The following is a 20,021-nucleotide window of genomic DNA, read 5'->3' as shown; positions in this document are numbered from 1 at the left end:
CTGTTGTATTCTTCTCATCGTCAATGTTAATGGTTATGGCTTACAGCCAATGAAAATTCAAAAGTCATTATGTCACTTAATTAGAATAAATAACAAAAAACATCTTCAAAGGCTTCCAAAGCATTTAAAAAGGACCCATAGTTTCAGCAGCCTCCACAGTCATGGGAAAGAATACTGACCTGAAGGCAGTCATTGACACACTCCACAAGGAGGATAAGCCACAAAAGTTCATTGCTAAAGAATCTGGCTGCTCACAGAGTGCTGTATCCAAGCATATTCATGGACAGTTGAGAGGAAGCAAAAAGTGTGGTAAAAAAGGTGTACAAGCAACCAGGATAACCGCAGCCTTAAAAGGGTTCTTAAGAAAATACCAATCAAATATTTGGGGGAGATTGACAAAGAGTGGACTGTTGCTGGAGTCATTGTTTCAAGAACCACCACACACAGATGTATCCAGGACATGGGCTACAAATGTCGCATTCCTTGTGTCAAACCCGTGATGACCAATAGACAACGCCAGAAGCGTCTTACATGGGCCAAGGAGAAAAAAGGAACTGGCTGTTTCTTAGTAGTCCAAGGTGTTGTTTTCAGATGAAAGTAAATTTTTCATTTCATTTGGAAATCAAGGTGCCAGAGTCTGGAGGAAGAGTGGAGAGGCACACAATTCAAGATGCTTGAGGTCCAGTGTGAAGTTTCCACATTCAATATCAGTATTGTTTTGGGGAGCCAAGTCAGGTGTAAGTCCACTGTGTTTTATCAACACCAAAGTCAGCGCAGCCGTCTACCAAAAAATTTTAGAGCACTTCATGTTTCCCTCTGCCGATAAGCTTTTTGGAAATGGAAATTTAATTCTCCAGCAGGACGTGGCACCTTTCCACACTGCCAAAAGTACCAAAACCTGGTTTAAAACCAACAATATCACTGTGCTTGATTGGCCAGCAAACTCACCTGACCTTAACCACATGGAGAATCTATGGGGTATTGTCAAGAGGAAGATGAGAGACATCAGACCCAACAATGCAGACTAGCTGAAGGCTGCCATCTAAGCAACCTGAGCTTCCATAACACCTCAGCAGTGCCATTGGCTGATCACCTCCATGTCATGCCACATTGATGCAGTAATTGATGCAAAACGACCCCCAATTAAGTATCGACTGCATTTATTCAACATACATTTCAGTATTTCAACATTTTGGATTTTAAAATATTTTTTCTATTTGGTGTTATAAAGTATTCTAATTTACTGAGATAATGACTTTTATTTTTCATTGGCTGTAAGCTATAATCATGAACATTAACCCCTTTCGAGGTGGGGTGGGTCCGTATGCCAACCGATGGGATAGTATGTTATAGCGTTCGGCCGCTCTCTGACTATCGCAGCTGACATCTGGCACTATATGCCAGGAGCGGTCACGGACCGCTCCTGGCACATTAACCCCAAAAAACTGCGATCAAACTTGATCACAGTCATCCAGGGGCTTAGGAAAGCATCGAGCAGAGAGGGGGCTCCCTGCATGCTTCCCTGAGACCCTCGAAACAACGCGTTGTGCTCGTGTTGTACCGAGCGTCTCCTCCCTGTGGGCTCCAGAACCAAAATGGCCACAGGGCTGTATCCGGGTCCTGCAGTGAGGTGGCTTACCAGCACCTGCTCAGAGCAGGCACCGGAAAGCCTCTCTGCAGTGCATGTAAGATCATTGATCTGACATAGTGCATTGCAAAGTGTCAGATCAGCGATCTTACACTATAACATGAAGCCCCACCCCGGGGCAATGTTATAGTGTAAAAAAAAATTCAGATGTGTAAAAAAAAATTAAAAAAAAATTTCCTAAATAAAAAAAATAAAAAATATATTGTTCCCATAAATACATTTCTTTATCTAAATAAAAAAACAATAAAGGTACACATATTTAGTATCGCCGTGTCCGTAATGACCCGACCTATAAACTGTCCCACTAGTTATCCCCTTCAGTGAACAACATAAAAAAATGAGGCAAAAAACAACGCTTTATTATCATACCGCTGAACAAAAAAAGGAATAACACGCAATCAAAAAGACGGATGTAAATAACCATTGTACCGCTGAAAACGTCATTTTGTCCCACAAAAAAAGGGCTGCCATACAGCATCATCAGCGAAAAAAATAAAAAAGTTATAGTCCTCAGAATAAAGCGATGCAAAAATAATAATTTTTTCTATAAAATAGTTTTTATCATATAAAAGCGCCAAAACATAAAAAATATAAATGAGGTATCGCTGTAATCGTACTGACCCAAAGACTAAAACTGCTTTATTCATTTTACCAAATTCGGAAGGGTATAAATGCCCCCCCAAAAGAAATTCATGAATAGCTGGTTTTTGGTCATTCTGCCTCACAAAAATCAGAATAAAAAGCGATCAAAAAATGTCATGTGCCCGAAAATGTTACCAATAAAAACATCAACTCGTCCCGCAAAAAACAAGACCTCATATGACTGTTTGGACCAAAATATGGAAAAATTATAGCTCTCAAAATGTCATAACACAAAAAATATTTTTTGAAATTAATAGCGTCTTTTAGTGTGTGACAGCTGTCAATCATAAAAATCCGCTAAAAAACCCGCTATAAATAGTAAGTCTAACCCCCCTTCATCACCCCCTTAGTTAGTGAAAAATAAAAAAAAATTTAAAAATGTATTTATTTCCATTTTCCCATTAAGGTTAGGGCTAGGGTTAGGGTTAAGGCTAGGGTTAGAGTTAGGGCTAGGGTTAGGGCTAGGCTTAGGGTTCGGGTCAGGGCTAGGGTTAGGGCTAGGGTTAGGGCAAGGGTAAGGGCTAGGGTTAGGGCTAGGGCTAGGGTTGGAGCTAGGATTAGGGTTTGGATTACATTTATGGATAAGATTAGGGTTAGGGGTGTGTCAGGGTAAGGGGTGTGGTTAGGGTTAGGGGTGTGGCTAGGGTCAGGGGTGTGTTGGAGTTAGGGGTGTGGTTAGGGTTGGGATTAGGGTTAGGGGTGTGTTGGGGTGTGGGGTGTGGTTGGGGTTAGGGGTGTGGTTGGGATTAGGGTTAGGGGTGTTTTAGTTAGGGTTTCAGTTATAATTGGGGATTTTTACAGTTTAGGCACATAAGGGCTCTCCAAACGCAACACGGTGTCCCATTTCAATTCCAGTCAATTTTGCAGTGAAAAGTCAAACGGCGCTCCTTCCCTTCCAAGCTCTGGCATGCACCCAAACAGTGGTGGGGTATCAGCGTACTCAGGACAAATTGCACAACCACTTTTGTGGTCCAATTTCTTCTCTTACCCTTGGGAAAATAAAAAATTGGGGGCGAAAAATCATTTTTGTGAAAAAATATGATTTTTTATTTTTACGGCTCTGCATTATTAACTTCTGTGAAGCACTTGCTGGGTGAAAGTGCTCAACACACATCTAGATAAGTTCCTTAAGGGGTCTAGTTTCCAAAATGGTGTCACTTGTGGGGGGTTTCATTGCTTAGGCACATCAGGGGCTCTCTAAACGCAACATGGCGTCCCATCTCAATTCCAGTCAATTTTGCATTGAAAAAGTCAAATGGCGCTCCTTCCCTTCCGAGCTCTGCCATGCGCCCAAACAGTGGTTTACCCCCACATATCAGGTATCGGCGTACTCAGGACAAATTGCGCAACAACTTTTGTGGTCCAATTTCTCCTGTTACCCTGGGTAAAATAAAACAAATTGGAGCTGAAGTAAATTTTATGTGAAAAAGTTAAATTTTTTTAAACATTCCAACAATTCCTGTGAAACACCTAAAGGGTTTATAAACTTCTTGAATGTGGTTTTGAGCACCTTGAGGGTTGCAGTTTTTAGAATGATGTCACACTTGGTTATTTTCTATCAAATAAACCTCTTAAAATGACTTCAAATGTGATGTGGTCCCTAAAAAAATGGTGTAAAAATGAGAAATTGCTGTTCAACTTTTAACCCTTATAACTCCCTAACAAAAAAAAATTTGGTTCCAAAATTGTGGTGAAGGAAAGTAGACATGTGGGAAATGTTACTTATTAAATATTTTGTGTGACATAATTCTGTGATTTAAGGGCATAAAAATTCAAAGTTGGAAAATTGCAAAATTTTCAAAATTTTCACCAAATTTCCATTTTTTTCACAAATAAACGCAGGTAATATCAAAGAAATTTTAACACTATCATGAAGTACAATATGTCTCGAGAAAACTTTGTCAGAATCACCGGAATCCGTTGAAGAGTTCCAGAGTTATAACCTCATAAAAGGACAGTGGTCAGAATTGTAAAAATTGGCCTGGTCCTTAACGTGCAAACCACTATTGGGGGTAAAGGGGTTAAAAGAAATAAACATTTGAAATTGATCACCCTGTTTTTAATGACTCTATATAATATGAGAGTTTCACTTTTTGCTTTGAAGGATTGAAATAAATTAACTTTTTGATGATATTCTAATTTTGTGAGAAGCACCTGAATATCTCTCAGAATAAAGCAATGCAAAAATAATTATTTTGTCTATAAAACAGCTTTTATTGTGAAAAAGTGCCAAAACATAAAGAAAATATATAAGTGGGGTATCACTCTAATCGTACTGACCAAAACAATAAAACTGCCTTATCAATTTTGCCACACATGAAATAACATAAGCCCCCCCAAAAAATTCCTGAATTGCTGTTTTTTTTTCATTCTGCCTCCTAAAAATCCTTATAGAAAGCGATCAAAAAATATCATGTGCCCGAAAATAGTACCAATAAGACTGTCAACTCATGCCTCAAAAAACGAGCCATCACATGACACAGTAGGCCAAAATATGGAAAAATTATAGCTCTCTAAATATGGTGATGCAAAAACTATTTTTTGTAATAAAAGTATGTTCTAGTATGAGACAGCAGCCAAACATAAAAACCTATATAAATCTGGTATCCCTGTAATTACACCAACCCGAAAAATAAAGTCACCTAATCTTTTATACCCCAAAAGCATAAAAAATAAATAAAACCAGTTCTTCACCTGCTGTTGATTTTTTCATTCTGCCTCCCAAAGATTGCAGTAAGGCTCAGCACACATTTATCCTGCGCTCTGCGCTGAGCTGTGCATCGTTGTTTCCATGTAAATCTCTGAAATATGTGATTCAGACCGAACCTCTGGTGGAAGATTCCCCATAATGAGGCAGATGGATATACCGTTGAGGCGATCTGATCTATGATCCGGTTGTGTTCATCTTTTTAGGATTGCATAAAAGTTTCATTAGCCATAGTTTTGTACACTTCTGAAAAGAAAGACACCGCTGGACAGAGGCCAGATGAACTCCAGAGTAACTCAGAGATTTAGATGGAAACCCCCCAAAAATGCTCATTATAGAGCGCTGGATAACAGTGATCCAAAATGTTATGTAAAATGTTCCCAATAAAAGCTTCAACTCAATCCACATAAAAGAAAGTCTCCACTCAGGTCTCTTATCTGTTAACAGAAAAATAGGGGGTTTCCACGTTACTGGTTTTACAAAGGCTCTGGAAAAGTGAAATGGCTCATCACCTGGCAAAAGAATTTCAGCAAATTCTGCGTTCTAAATTCCAAATGCCTCTTACCTTCTGAGCCCCTTCCCTTCTGAGCCCCATAGTGTACCTAAATCACATAAAGCGTCCACATGTTTGGCCTTTCTGAAGCAATGAGAGCCTGCATAACTTGTGGGTGCATGCCTCCAGAAACAAGGGCTGGACATAAAGCACTGGTGACTGCAATGTACCGGTCAATACAGCGTACTGGTCACTACAATTGCAGTTTGCAATTTTTAGGCTACTTTCACACTAGCATTGTCTGATGTACGCCGCAATGCGTCATTTTGGAGACGCAAAGTTGCCCGCAGGATGTGTTTTTTTCCATAGACTTGTATTAGCCGACGCATTGCGATGTATGGCAACACGTCGCATCCGTCGTGCGACGGATGTGTCGTGTTTTGGCGGACCGTCAGCACAAAAAACATTGCATGTAACGTTTTTTTGTGCATCGTGTCCGCCATTTCCAACCGCGTATGCGTGGCCGGAACTCCACCCCCTCCTCCCCGCACCTTACAATGGGGCAGCGGATGCGTTGTAAAACTGCATCTGCTGCCCTGTTGTTCATTTTTTTCGCAGTTTGTGTCGGTACATCGGGCCGACGCATGGTGACGCTAGTAACATTTGTTGCTGCTTAATTCTGGAAAATACCCATGGCGTCAAAATCCGCACTACACCTATAGATAAAATTACCAAGGGGTATTGTTTCCAAAATGGGATCACTTGAGACGGGATTCTGCTCTTCTACCAATTAGGCGCTGTGTATATAGAACCCGCAACTGTTCTAGGAAAATCTGGGCTCCAGGAGGAAAATAGCGCTCCTTTCCTCCCGAGTCTCTTCGTATGGCTATGTAGTGCTGTACAGCCCCATATGGGGTATTGTCACGTTCAGCAGAATTTGTGGGACAGATTTTGGTGACAGCAACCTATAGGACATAAATTAAAAAAACAAACCATCAAAAGCAGCCTTACCAACACCAAGTCAGATCACAAATGCACAAGCATGATGCAGGAGACCCCAATTAATAAAGGGGTAGCACTGATGTAAACTACTGATGAAAGCAGCCTCTCACAAACCTACCAATTTATTAAAGGAGGGAGTGGCTGATAAGTAAAAAATGCAGATAAATGAGGTTGGAATAGATTGCCACTCACACAGTTCCATACAAAATAATATAAATATAATGTATTTATATAAATATAAATATATTTATATAAATATATACACTGCTCAAAAAAATAAGGGGAAAACTAAAATCCCACATCCCATATCCTAGATATCACTGAATGAAATATTTCAGTTGCAAATCTTTATTCATTACATAGTGAAATGTGTTGAGAACAATAAAACCTAAAAATGATCAACATAAATTACAACTAATATCCCACGGAGGATTGGAGTTGGAATAATGCTTAAAATCAAAGTGGAAAATGAAGTTACAGACTGATCCAACTTCAGTGGAAATGCCTCAAGACAAGGAAATGATGCTCTGTAGTGTGTGTGGCCTCCACGTGCCTGTATGACCTCCCTACAATGCCTGGGCATGCTTCTGATGAGGCAGTGGATGGTCTCCTGAGGGATCTCCTCCCAGACCTGGACTAAATCATCCACAAGCTCCTGGACAGTTTGTGGTGCAACGTGATGTTGGTGGATGATGCGAGACATGATGTCCCAGATGTGTTCAATCGGATTCAGCTTTGGGGAATGGGCAGGCCAGTCCATAGCTTCAATGCCTTCATCTTGCAGGAACTGCTGACACACTTCAGCCACATGAGGTCTGGCATTGTCATGCATTAAGAGGAACCCATGGCCAAACGCACCAGCGTATGGTCTCACAAGGGGTCTGAGGATCTCATCTTGGTACCTAATGGCAGTCAGGCTAACTCTGGTGAGCACATGGAGGGCTATGTGGCCATCCAAAGAAATGCCATCTCACACCATTACTGACCCACTGCTAAAAAGGTCATTCTGAAGGATGTTGCAGGCAGCAGATCGTTCTCCATGGCGTCTCCAGACTCTGTCACGTCTGTCACATGTGCTCAGTGTGAACCTGCTTTCATCTGTGAAGAGCACAGTACACCAGTGGTGAATTTGCCAATCCTGGTGTTCTGTGGCAAATGCCAAGCATCCTGCATGGTGTTGGGCTGTGGGCACAACCCCCATCCTCATGGAGTCAGTTTCTAACCGTTTGTGCAGACACATGCACATTTGTGGCCTGCTGGAGGTCATTTTGCATGGCTCTGGCAGTTCCTCTCCTGTGGCTGAGGTAGCGGTCTTGCTGCTGGGTTGTTGCCATCCTACAGCCCTTTCCATGTCTTTTGGTGTACTGGCCTGTCTCCTGGTAGCACATACAGTATCTGGACACTACACTGGCAGACACAGCAAACCTTTTTGCCACAACTCGCATTGCTGTGCCATCCTGGATGAGCTGCACTACCTGAGCCACTTGTGTGGGTTGTAGAGTCCGTCTCATGCTACCACAAGTATGAAGGAAAAACAAACATTCAAGTGACCAAAACATCAGCCATAAAGCATTGGTACTGAGATGTGGTCTGTGGTCCCCACCTGCAGAACCACTCCATTATTGAATGTGTCTTAATAATTGCCAATAATTTCCATCTGTTGTCTATTCCATTTGCACAATAGCATGTGAAATTGATTGTCAAACAGTGTTGCTTCCTAAGTGGACAGTTTGATTTCACAGAAGTTTGATTCTCTTGGAGTTATGTTCTGTTATATATATATATATATATATATATATATATATATATATATATATTGATCACATATAGTAGCTGGATGTGAATCACATTGGGTTTGAATTTTTAGCCATTCACTGAACTCTAAATTCAAAACAATTTGTGTTTTGCGGTGCACAGATCATCAAAATTAGTTGCCACCATATTACATATAGCAAAATATTACATCAGCCAGAGAAGACACAAATAACCATGAGCAAAGCTGGTGGTGTAGGAGGCACAAATCATCATGCATTAACATCATTGGGGTCTCATTGAGGTCTGTTACAAACCCCAAATATAACAGAAACCATGGAAAGTCTACTTCTAAAGCAGATAGATGAAGCTGCAACCCATAATGAGGTCCTGGTTATGGGGGACTTTAACTACCCGGATATTAACTGGGAAACAGAAACCTGTGAAACCCATAAAGGCAACAGGTTTCTGCTAATAGCCAAGAAAAATTATCTTTCACAATTGGTGCAGAATCCAACCAGAGGAGCAGCACTTTTAGACCTAATACTATCTAATAGACCTGACAGAATAACAAATCTGCAGGTGGTTGGGCATCTAGGAAATAGCGACCACAATATTGTGCAGTTTCACCTGTCTTTCACTAGGGGGACTTGTCAGGAAGTCACAAAAACACTGAACTTTAGGAAGGCAAAGTTTGACCAGCTTAGAGATGTGTTGTGGATACTGTTTTTGGGCTCACTCTGGTGGTTACTGATGGTACTGGGTGACTTGTGTTCTCTGCTGTCTCTGGTGTCCACCTGTTCTATCAGGATAGGGGAGTTTCCTATTTAACCTGGCCTTCTTGTCATTTCCTCGCCGGCTATCAATGTAATCAGTGTGTCTTGTTACCTCTGCTTCCCGCTTCTGTTATCTTCAGGACAAGCTAAGTTTTGATTTTTCTGTTCCACGTTTTGCTTAATTTTAGTCTTAGTCCAGCTTGCAGATATGTGATTCCTTTTTGCTGGTTGCTCTAGTGGGCTGATATTACTCCTCATGTTCCATGAGTTGGCACATGAGTTCAAGTAATTTCAGGATGGTTTTTTGTAGGGTTTTTTGCTGACCGCGCAGTTCACTTTTGTATCCTCTGCTATCTAGCTTTAGCGGGCCTCATTTTGCTGAATCTGTTTTCATAACTACGTATGTGCTTTCCTCTCATTTCACCGTCATTACATGTGGGGGGCTGCTATTTCTGTGGGGTGTTTCTCTGGAGGCAAGAGAGGTCTGTGTTTCTTCTAATAGGGGAAGTTAATCCTTCGGCTGGCGCGAGACGTCTAGGAATCATCGTAGGCACGTTCCCCGGCTACTGCTAGTTGTGTGTTTAGGTTCAGGATCGCGGTCAGCTCAGTTTCCATCACCCTAGAGCTCGTTTTGTTTTTTGCGCTTGTTCTTTTGTGGTCCCCTGCCATTGGGATCATGATAGTATAGCCGGCCAAAATGTGGTATTCGTATTGGCTGAAGTAGGAGGAAAAGTAGCCTGAGGAAGTTTTTTTTTTTTTTTCCCCTCAGTGTTTGCTGCCTAGCCTTAATTGCAGCCTGGCTGCTTCTTACCTCCTCTTAATCCTTGAATGGCTCTGACCTCAGCTGTTTATCATGGACGTCCAGAGTTTGGCTTCCAGCCTGAATAATCTTGCTGCTAAGGTTCAAAATATACAAGATTTTGTTGTACATGCTCCTATGTCTGAACCTAGAATTCCTATCCCAGAGTTTTTTTCTGGAGATAGATCTAGTTTTCTGAATTTTAGGAACAATTGCAAGTTGTTTCTTTCTTTGAAATCTCGTTCCTCTGGAGACCCTGCTCAGCAGGTCAAGATTGTTATATCTTTCCTGCGGGGTGACCCTCAGAATTGGGCATTTGCATTGGCACCAGGGGATCCTGCGTTGCTCAATGTGGATGTGTTTTTTCTGGCATTGGGTTTGCTCTATGAGGAACCTAACCTAGAGATTAAGGCTGAAAAAGCTTTATTGGCTCTCTCTCAGGGGCAAGATGAAGCAGAAATATATTGTCAGAAATTTCGGAAATGGTCGGTGCTTAGTGGAATGAGTGCGCCCTGGCTGCAAAATTCAGAGATGGCCTTTCTGAGGCCATTAAAGATGTTATGGTGGGGTTCCCTGCGCCTACAGGTCTGAATGAGTCTATGACTATGGCTATTCAGATTGATCGGCGTTTACGGGAGGCGCAAACCTGTGCACCATTTGGCGGTGTCTTCTGAACAGGCACCTGAGACAATGCAATGTGATAGAATTCAGTCCAGAAGTGAACGGCAAAACTATAGGCGGAAAAATGGGTTGTGTTTTTATTGTGGTGATTCAGCTCATGTTATATCAGCATGCTCTAAACGCACAAAAAAGGTTGATAAGTCTGTAGCCATTAGTACTTTACAGTCTAAGTTCATTCTGTCTGTGACTCTGATTTGTTCATTATCAGCCATTTCCGTCGATGCCTATGTGGATTCAGGCGCTGCCCTGAGTCTTATGGATTGGTCATTTGCCAACCGCTGTGGGTTTAGTCTGGAGCCTCTGAAAGTCCCTATTCCTTTGAAAGGAATTGACTCTACACCTTTGGCTATGAATAAACCTCAGTACTGGACACAAGTGACCATGCGTATGACTCCCATTCATCAGGAGGTGATTCGCTTCCTGGTACTGTATAATTTACATGATGTCTTAGTGCTTGGTCTGCCATGGTTACAAACTCATAACCCAGTCTTGGACTGGAAAACGATGTCTGTGTTAAGCTGGGGATGTCAGGGGGTTCATGATGATGCACCTCCGATTTCTATCGCTTCATCTACTCCTTCTGAGGTTCCTGTATTTTTGTCTGATTATCGGGATGTTTTTGAGGAGCCTAAGCTCACTTCGCTTCCTCCTCACAGGGATTGCGATTGTGCTATAGATTTGATTCCTGGCAGTAAATTTCCTAAAGGTTGTTTGTTCAATCTGTCAGTGCCAGAGCATACTGCTATGCGGGATTATGTTAAGGAGTCCTTGGAAAAGGGACATATCCGTCCATCTTCGTCCCCTTTGGGAGCAGGTTTTTTTTTCGTGGCCAAAAAGGATGGTTCCTTGAGGCCTTGTATAGATTACCGTCTTTTGAATAAGATTACAGTCAAATATCAGTATCCTTTGCCATTGTTGACTGATTTGTTCGCTCGCATTAAGGGGGCTAAATGGTTCACTAAGATTGATCTTCGGGGTGCGTATAATCTTGTGCGGATAAAGCAGGGTGATGAGTGGAAAACCGCATTTAATACGCCTGAGGGCCATTTTGAGTATTTGGTGATGCCTTTTGGACTTTCTAATGCTCCTTCTGTCTTCCAGTCCTTTATGCACGATATTTTCCGTGAATATCTGGATAAATTTATGATTGTGTATTTGGATGATGTTTTGTTTTTTTCTGATGACTGGGAGTCCCATGTTCAGCAGGTCAGGAAGGTGTTTCAGGTCCTGCGGGCCAATTCTTTGTTTGTAAAAGGTTCAAAGTGTCTCTTTGGAGTCCAGAAGATTTCTTTTTTGGGGTATATTTTTTCCCCTTCTACTATTGAGATGGATCCCGTTAAGGTCCAGGCTATTTGTGACTGGACGCAGCCTACATCTCTTAAGAGTCTACAGAAGTTCTTGGGCTTTGCTAATTTTTATCGTCGTTTCATAACTAATTTTTCTAGTGTTGTTAAGCCTTTGACGGATTTGACTAAGAAGGGTGCTGATGTTGCTGATTGGTCTCCTGCGGCTGTGGAGGCCTTTCAGGAACTTAAGCGCCGGTTTTCTTCTGCTCCTGTGTTGCGTCAGCCAGATGTTTCGCTTCCTTTTCAGGTTGAGGTTGATGCTTCCGAGATTGGAGCGGGGGCGGTTTTGTCACAGAGAAGCTCCAATGGCTCAGTGATGAAGCCATGTGCGTTCTTTTCTAGAAAGTTTTCGCCCACTGAGCGGAATTATGATGTTGGTAATCGGGAGCTTTTGGCCATGAAGTGGGCATTTGAGGAGTGGCGTCATTGGCTTGAGGGTGCTAGACATCGTGTGGTGGTCTTGACTGATCACAAAAATCTGATTTACCTTGAGTCTGCCAAGCGTCTGAATCCTAGACATGCTCGTTGGTCACTGTTTTTCTCCCGTTTCGATTTTGTGGTTTCATACCTGCCAGGTTCAAAGAATGTGAAGGCGGATGCTCTTTCTAGGAGTTTTGTGCCTGACTCCCCTGGAAATTCTGAGCCCACTGGTATCCTTATGGATGGGGTGATTTTGTCGGCTGTCTCCCCAGACTTGCGACGTGCTTTGCAGGAGTTTCAGGTGGATAAACCTGATCGTTGTCCGCCTGAAAGACTGTTTGTTCCGGATAATTGGACCAGTAGAGTCATCTCCGAGGTCCATTCTTCTGCGTTGGCAGGTCATCCTGGAATATTTGGTACTAGAGACTTGGTGGCCAGGTCTTTTTGGTGGCCTTCCTTGTCGAGGGATGTGCGTTTTTTTGTGCAGTCTTGTGAAGTTTGCGCTCGGGCTAAGCCTTGCTGTTCTCAGGCCAGTGGATTGTTGTCACCTTTGCCTATCCCGAAGAGGCCTTGGACGCACATTTCCATGGACTTTATTTCGGATCTCCCTGTCTCTCAAAAGATGTCCGTCATCTGGGTTGTGTGTGACCGCTTTTCTAAGATGGTTCATCTGGTACCCTTGCCTAAGTTACCTTCCTCCTCTGAGTCGGTCCCTCTGTTTTTTCAGAACGTGGTTCGTTTGCATGGGATTCCTGAGAACATCGTTTCTGACAGGGGATCCCAGTTTGTGTCTAGATTTTGGCGGACGTTCTGTGCTAAGATGGGCATTGATTTGTCCTTTTCGTCTGCATTCCATCCTCAGACGAATGGCCAGACGGAACGAACTAATCAGACCTTAGAAACTTATTTAAGGTGTTTTGTTTCTGCTGATCAAGATGACTGGGTTACCTTTTTGCCGCTTGCCGAGTTTGCCCTTAATAATCAGGCTAGTTCTGCTACCTTGGTTTCTCCTTTCTTTTGTAATTCGGGGTTTCATCCTCGTTTTTCCTCTGGTCAGGTGGAGCCTTCTGATTGTCCTGGAGTGGACATGGTGGTGGATAGGTTGCATCAGATTTGGAGTCATGTGGTGGACAATTTGAAGTTGTCCCAGGAGAGGGCTCAGCAGTTTGCTAATCGCCGTCGCCGCGTGGGTCCTCGACTTCGTGTTGGGGACTTGGTGTGGTTGTCTTCTCGCTTTGTTCCTATGAAGGTCTCTTCTCCTAAGTTCAAGCCTCGGTTCATAGTTCCCTATAGGATCTTGGAAATTCTTAACCCTGTGTCGTTTTGTTTGGATCTCCTGGCATCGTTTGCTATTCATAATGTGTTCCATCGGTCGTTGTTGCGGAAGTATGAGGTACCTGTTGTTCCTTCGCTTGAGCCTCCTGCTCCGGTGCTGGTGGAGGGAGAATTGGAGTATGTTGTGGAGAAGATCTTGGATTCTCGTGTTTCCAGACGGAAACTCCAATATTTGGTCAAGTGGAAGGGTTATGGTCAGGAGGATAATTCTTGGGTGGTTGCCTCTGATGTTCATGCTGCTGATTTGGTCCGTGCATTTCATAGGGCTCATCCTGCTCCCCCTGGTGGTTCTCGTGAGGGTTCGGTGACCCCTCCTCAAGGGGGGGTACTGTTGTGGATTCTGTTTTTGGGCTCCCTCTGGTGGTTACTGATGGTACTGGGTGACTTGTGTTCTCTGCTGTCTCTGGTGTCCACCTGTTCTATCAGGATAGGGGAGTTTCCTATTTAACCTGGCCTTCTTGTAATTTCCTCGCCGGCTATCAATGTAATCAGTGTGTCTTGTTACCTCTGCTTCCCGCTTCTGTTATCTTCAGGACAAGCTAAGTTTTGATTTTTCTGTTCCACGTTTTGCTTAATTTTAGTCTTAGTCCAGCTTGCAGATATGTGATTCCTTTTTGCTGGTTGCTCTAGTGGGCTGATATTACTCCTCATGTTCCATGAGTTGGCACATGAGTTCAAGTAATTTCAGGATGGTTTTTTGTAGGGTTTTTCGCTGACCGCGCAGTTCACTTTTGTATCCTCTGCTATCTAGCTTTAGCAGGCCTCATTTTGCTGAATCTGTTTTCATAACTACGTATGTGCTTTCCTCTCATTTCACCGTCATTACATGTGGGGGGCTGCTATTTCTGTGGGGTGTTTCTCTGGAGGCAAGAGAGGTCTGTGTTTCTTCTAATAGGGGAAGTTAATCCTTCGGCTGGCACGAGACGTCTAGGAATCATCGTAGGCACATTCCCCGGCTACTGCTAGTTGTGTGTTTAGGTTCAGGATCGCGGTCAGCTCAGTTTCCATCACCCTAGAGCTCGTTTTGTTTTTTGCGCTTGTTCTTTTGTGGTCCCCTGCCATTGGGATCATGACAGAGATGCCCTTAATCTGGTAGACTGGGACAATATCCTCAGAAATAAGAATACAGATAATAAATGGAAAATGTTTAAGAACATCCTAAATAGGCACTGTAAGCGGTTTATACCTTGTGGGAATAAAAGGACTAGAAATAGGAAAAACCCAATGTGGCTAAACAAAGAAGTAAGACAGGCAATTAACAGTAAAAAGAAAGCATTTGCACTACTAAAGCAGGATGGCACCATTGAAGCTCTAAAAAACTATAGGGAGAAAAATACTTTATCTAAAAAACTAATTAAAGCTGCCAAAAAGGAAACAGAGAAGCACATTGCTAAGGAGAGTAAAACTAATCCCAAACTGTTCTTCAACTATATCAATAGTAAAAGAATAAAAACTGAAAATGTAGGCCCCTTAAAAAATAGTGAGGAAAGAGTGGTTGTAGATGACGAGGAAATAGCTAACATATTAAACACCTTCTTCTCCACGGTATTCACGGTGGAAAATGAAATGCTAGGTGAAATCCCAAGAAACAATCTAACCAACGAAGAGGTGCGAAACCGGCTAAAAAAGATTAAAATAGATAAATCTCCAGGTCCGGATGGCATACACCCATGAGTACTAAGAGAACTAAGTAATGTAATAGATAAACCATTATTTCTTATTTTTAGGGACTCTATAGCGACAAGGTCTGTTCCGCAGGACTGGCGCATAGCAAATGTGGTGCCAATATTCAAAAAGGGCTCTAAAAGTGAACCTGGAAATTATAGGCCAGTTAGTCTAACCTCTATTGTTGGTAAAATATTTGAAAGGTTTCTGAAGGATGTTATTCTGGATTTAACTCCATATCAGCATGGGTTTATGAGAAATCGCTCCTGTCAAACCAATCTAATCAGTTTTTATGAAGAGGTAAGCTATAGGCTGGACCACAGTGAGTCATTGGACGTGATATATCTCGATTTTTCCAAAGCGTTTGATACCGTGCCGCACAAGAGGTTGGTACACAAAATGAGAATGATTGGTCTGGGGGAAAATGTGTGTAAATGGGTTAGTAACTGGCTTAGTGATAGAAAGCAGAGGGTGGTTATAAATGGTATAGTCTCTAACTGGGTCGCTGTGACCAGTGGGGTACCGCAGGGGTCGTTATTGGGACCTGTTCTCTTCAACATTTTCATTAATGATCTGGTAGAAGGTTTACACAGTAAAATATCGATATTTGCAGATGATACAAAACTATGTAAAGCAGTTAATACAAGAGAAGATAGTATTCTGCTACAGATGGATCTGGATAAGTTGGAAACTTGGGCTGAAAGGTGGCAGATGAGGTTTAACAATGATAAATGTAAGGTTATACACATGGGAAGAAGGAATCAATATCACCATTACACACTGAACGGGAAGCCAGTGGGTAAATCTGACAGGGAGAAGGACTTGGGGATCCTAGTTAATGATAAACTTACCTGGAGCAGCCAGTGCCAGGCAGCAGCTGCCAAGGCAAACAGGATCATCGGGTGCATTAAAAGAGGTCTGGATACACATGATGAGAGCATTATACTGCCTCTGTACAAATCCCTAGTTAGACCGCACATGGAGTACTGTGTCCAGTTTTGGGCACTGGTGCTCAGGAAGGATATAATGGAACTAGAGAGAGTACAAAGGAGGGCAACAAAATTAATAAAGGGGATGGGAGAACTACAATACCCAGATAGATTAGCGAAATTAGGATTATTTAGTCTAGAAAAGACGACTGAGGGGCGATCTAATAACCATGTATAAGTATATAAGGGGACAATACAAATATCTCGCTGAGGATCTGTTTATACCAAGGAAGGTGACAGGCACAAGGGGGGATTCTTTGCGTCTGGAGGAGAGAAGGTTTTTCCACCAACATAGAAGAGGATTCTTTACTGTTAGGGCAGTGAGAATCTGGAATTGCTTGCCTGAGGAGGTGGTGATGGCGAACTCAGTCGAGGGGTTCAAGAGAGGCCTGGATGTCTTCCTGGAGCAGAACAATATTGTAACATACAATTATTAGGTTCTGTAGAAGGACGTAGATCTGGGGATTTATTATGATGGAATATAGGCTGAACTGGATGGACAAATGTCTTTTTTTCGGCCTTACTAACTATGTTACTATGTTACTATGTTACATTGTATAATGCATCCAATAAGGAGGCACTAATATAGCCCATATAAAATAGAAGCAACGAATGCATCAGCCATATAGTGGTGAATCTGTATAGTGATTGAATATTCCATCTCACAGCTTTGCCATATATAAAGGGAAAGTTAGCCATAAACATTGAGTAAATTGTCCAAATAATATGTGTTTGTGACAGCACAGCAGTGAAGTAGATTAGTTTAATGTGTATGAATAAAAAAGAGTAATATAGAAATTCAATTGATTGGGGAGTTGACAATGATTGATCCAGAGGTAGACACATCATTGGAGTAACCTGTGCAACCACACATGGGTTCAAGAGTTATTTGGGAACTCATCTGCCTCTAAACCAGGTGGAATTGTGTGTTATTGTGAGCTACTGAACTTCTAAAAGCCCATATATTGTTCATGCACAGGGACCCTTTTCTGTCTTTCTCACCTTCTAGATTGATCACAGTGTTTATAATTATGGTGTTGCATCTGAATTACAGTGCTTTTGTATTCATATACAAGCAGGCCACCAATATTTTAATGACCAAGTAACAAACTACCGCTAAGTTTAGGTTAATTTGACATGTGTATATTCTACACCTATGAAATGGCATAGTTTTTGGGAGCATGCTATATACCCAGCATTTGTTTTGGAAAAGGAAAATTGTAATTCAAAGAAAAGAATAACAAAATTTAATTCTAGTGTAGTATAAAATGTAAATCTAAGGCGAGGGTCACACGAGCATATTTCTTTTCTTCTGAGAGAATCGGGCCGATTATGCTAATCACACTCTGATCAGAGTTTACTCAGATTTTGATCAGCATGTGAACTGATTTTTTTTCTATTGAGGAGAAGATGGTGAAAATAAATTTATCCAGTTTCTCCATTCTGTCATTTTGTGAAAATTGAGCTGCAGTCTGCGGTCATCTGAGTGAAGTCCAATATGTTCCAAGGACTCAATTACTTTCATGGCTAAGTATGATCCGATAATTGGATCCAACTAGACATATATAGTTTTTCAATATTTTCCCACGCTGCAGTTCGTATCAGTTTATGCGACCAGGGGGCGGAGTTTCGGTGCTCCGTTCCCTGCATTTCATTCATTCCCCAGTCACTTACAGCCAAGAGAGGCCGCATTAGCAGCTCTCCCGGTTGTAAATGTAAATGCCCCCAGATATGGATCACTGCGTGGGACTTGACTGTACAGCGGACAGGTATGGGATATTGTTGTTTTTTTATTTTGCTTTTTTTTTTTTTACAGAAGAATGAGTGCTTTGCTTTGGATTGAGCATACAATAAAGGTATTAAAACCTGTGTGCTTCTTTCTTTCATTAAAATAGTTTATTGTTAATGTGTGTGTATTTTTAACCCTTCCTACTATTGGATTAATAATGGAGAGGTGTCTTAACGGATATGAAAAGGTTTACTGCATGTAATCCATGTCTCATATCCTGTCGGGTTTGGTAAGGAGATAGCAAAAGCCGGTAATTGCATTGCTGGCTTTTCTGCTATCTACTCTGTATTAAATATAAATATACTGTATATATATATATATATATATATATATATATATATATATATATATATATATATATATATATATATGTGAGTGTGTGTGTGTTCACAAATATTTGAGCTCATGGATTCATTATATGTCCATTTTGCAAGCCAGCTGGCACATGGATATTTTTGGGAGAAAAAATGGCATCCTCGCACTGCACGCGGATCACTGTTCATGAAACATTTGTTTCTCGTCCATGAAAAACAGAAACTGATTTTTTTCACACTAATTTTTTTAGTCAAATATGACTTGCATGCCTACTACTCCAATAATTTGATTATAAACTACGAGTCTCAATCAGCACAAAAAGAAACATCACCTGCTCACGTGATAAGTAAAACTGGCCAGCAATAAGAGTAATTCTCAAATTATCTTCTCCTTCTTCTTGAGCTCATCTTTCTGGATGCTAGAACACATATTCAAGTAATACGTCCTTTGTGTCATCATCATCATTGCCATCTACTTCTCATCAAAATCCACCTACTACTCCTTTAACATCTCTGTCGCCCCCAACAATTATCCATACCTGATTGTGTAGCCATATATGTTGAGTTGACTTTAACATTGCTAAGGCTGTGTTTGTATTTAAGAGCTTGAAAGGGGTTGGATGCAGTCCCAGGAGACTGCAGAGTGTTCTACACATCTTTTCAGGACAATTGGAGGCTTTGCAGTAATTTTGCTCATAGTATATGTTCCTATGAAATCTAGACATATACTGCCAATGGATGCCTTTTGAAGTATAAAATGTACTTGCAGAGTTTAAGGCATATAGCGCACATGTCGTTCATAGGCTTTTGTACTAATAAATTACACTTCTTGCTATTCAGATGTAGCAATTATTATAAAACCCACATATGTGGCTAACAGTATTGTAGGTAGTAGGATAGCACAACCATTTATATACTTCCAATAATTAGGGTTGCACCGGTAGCACACGCCCTTGTGGCATGACATGCTATGTTAATAGCCTAATGCTCTATAATGGCTAAATTAAATGGAATCTCTCAGCAGATTTTTTCTACCTTATCTGAGAGCAGCATAATGTAGGTAAAGAGAAGTTGAATCCAGTGATGTAACACTTAGCTTAATGAATGCGGCATTCGTGACCCAGTCAGATTTTTTAGATTTAGAATGAAGCAGAGTTTTGAGTGCTGCCCCCGCCAGACCAGGTTCTCCATGTGCAAAGTCCATAGACAGTGAGATGCTTATCACAGGAGGCGGGCACGTACTAGTCTGGCAATGTTAATTTCTTTGTGATTAATCCTTCACAGTTAATAAGCAACAGCACGCACTTTTACAAGTGACACATCCCTGAATTCTGTGTTTCAGCGTCAATCTCCGGATGTCTTCAGATTACATAGCGAAAACCTGCTGACATATTCCCTTTAAATAGAAAAAGGAATGATGCTCTACGCCTTCTTATTACATGCAGTAGAAAAAAAAGATAAAGTGATATTTATCTGCCTTTGGTGGGCAAATATTCGACCTTTAGATATATTTGAAATGTGAGCTAGGAGCTTTATCAATTCATATAGTAAAGGACACGGCAAAACAGCGCAAGTGCAGCCTATGTTTAAAACTGCACAGTCTATAGTGGTTTTGTTGCCATCAAATTAGTCTGTTGGCTCTGTTGCTGGTCACATCCATTTT

Source organism: Ranitomeya imitator, chromosome 1, assembly GCF_032444005.1.
Source record: "Ranitomeya imitator isolate aRanImi1 chromosome 1, aRanImi1.pri, whole genome shotgun sequence".
NCBI lineage: Eukaryota > Metazoa > Chordata > Amphibia > Anura > Dendrobatidae > Ranitomeya > Ranitomeya imitator.
Note: the sequence above shows the minus strand (reverse complement) of the source record.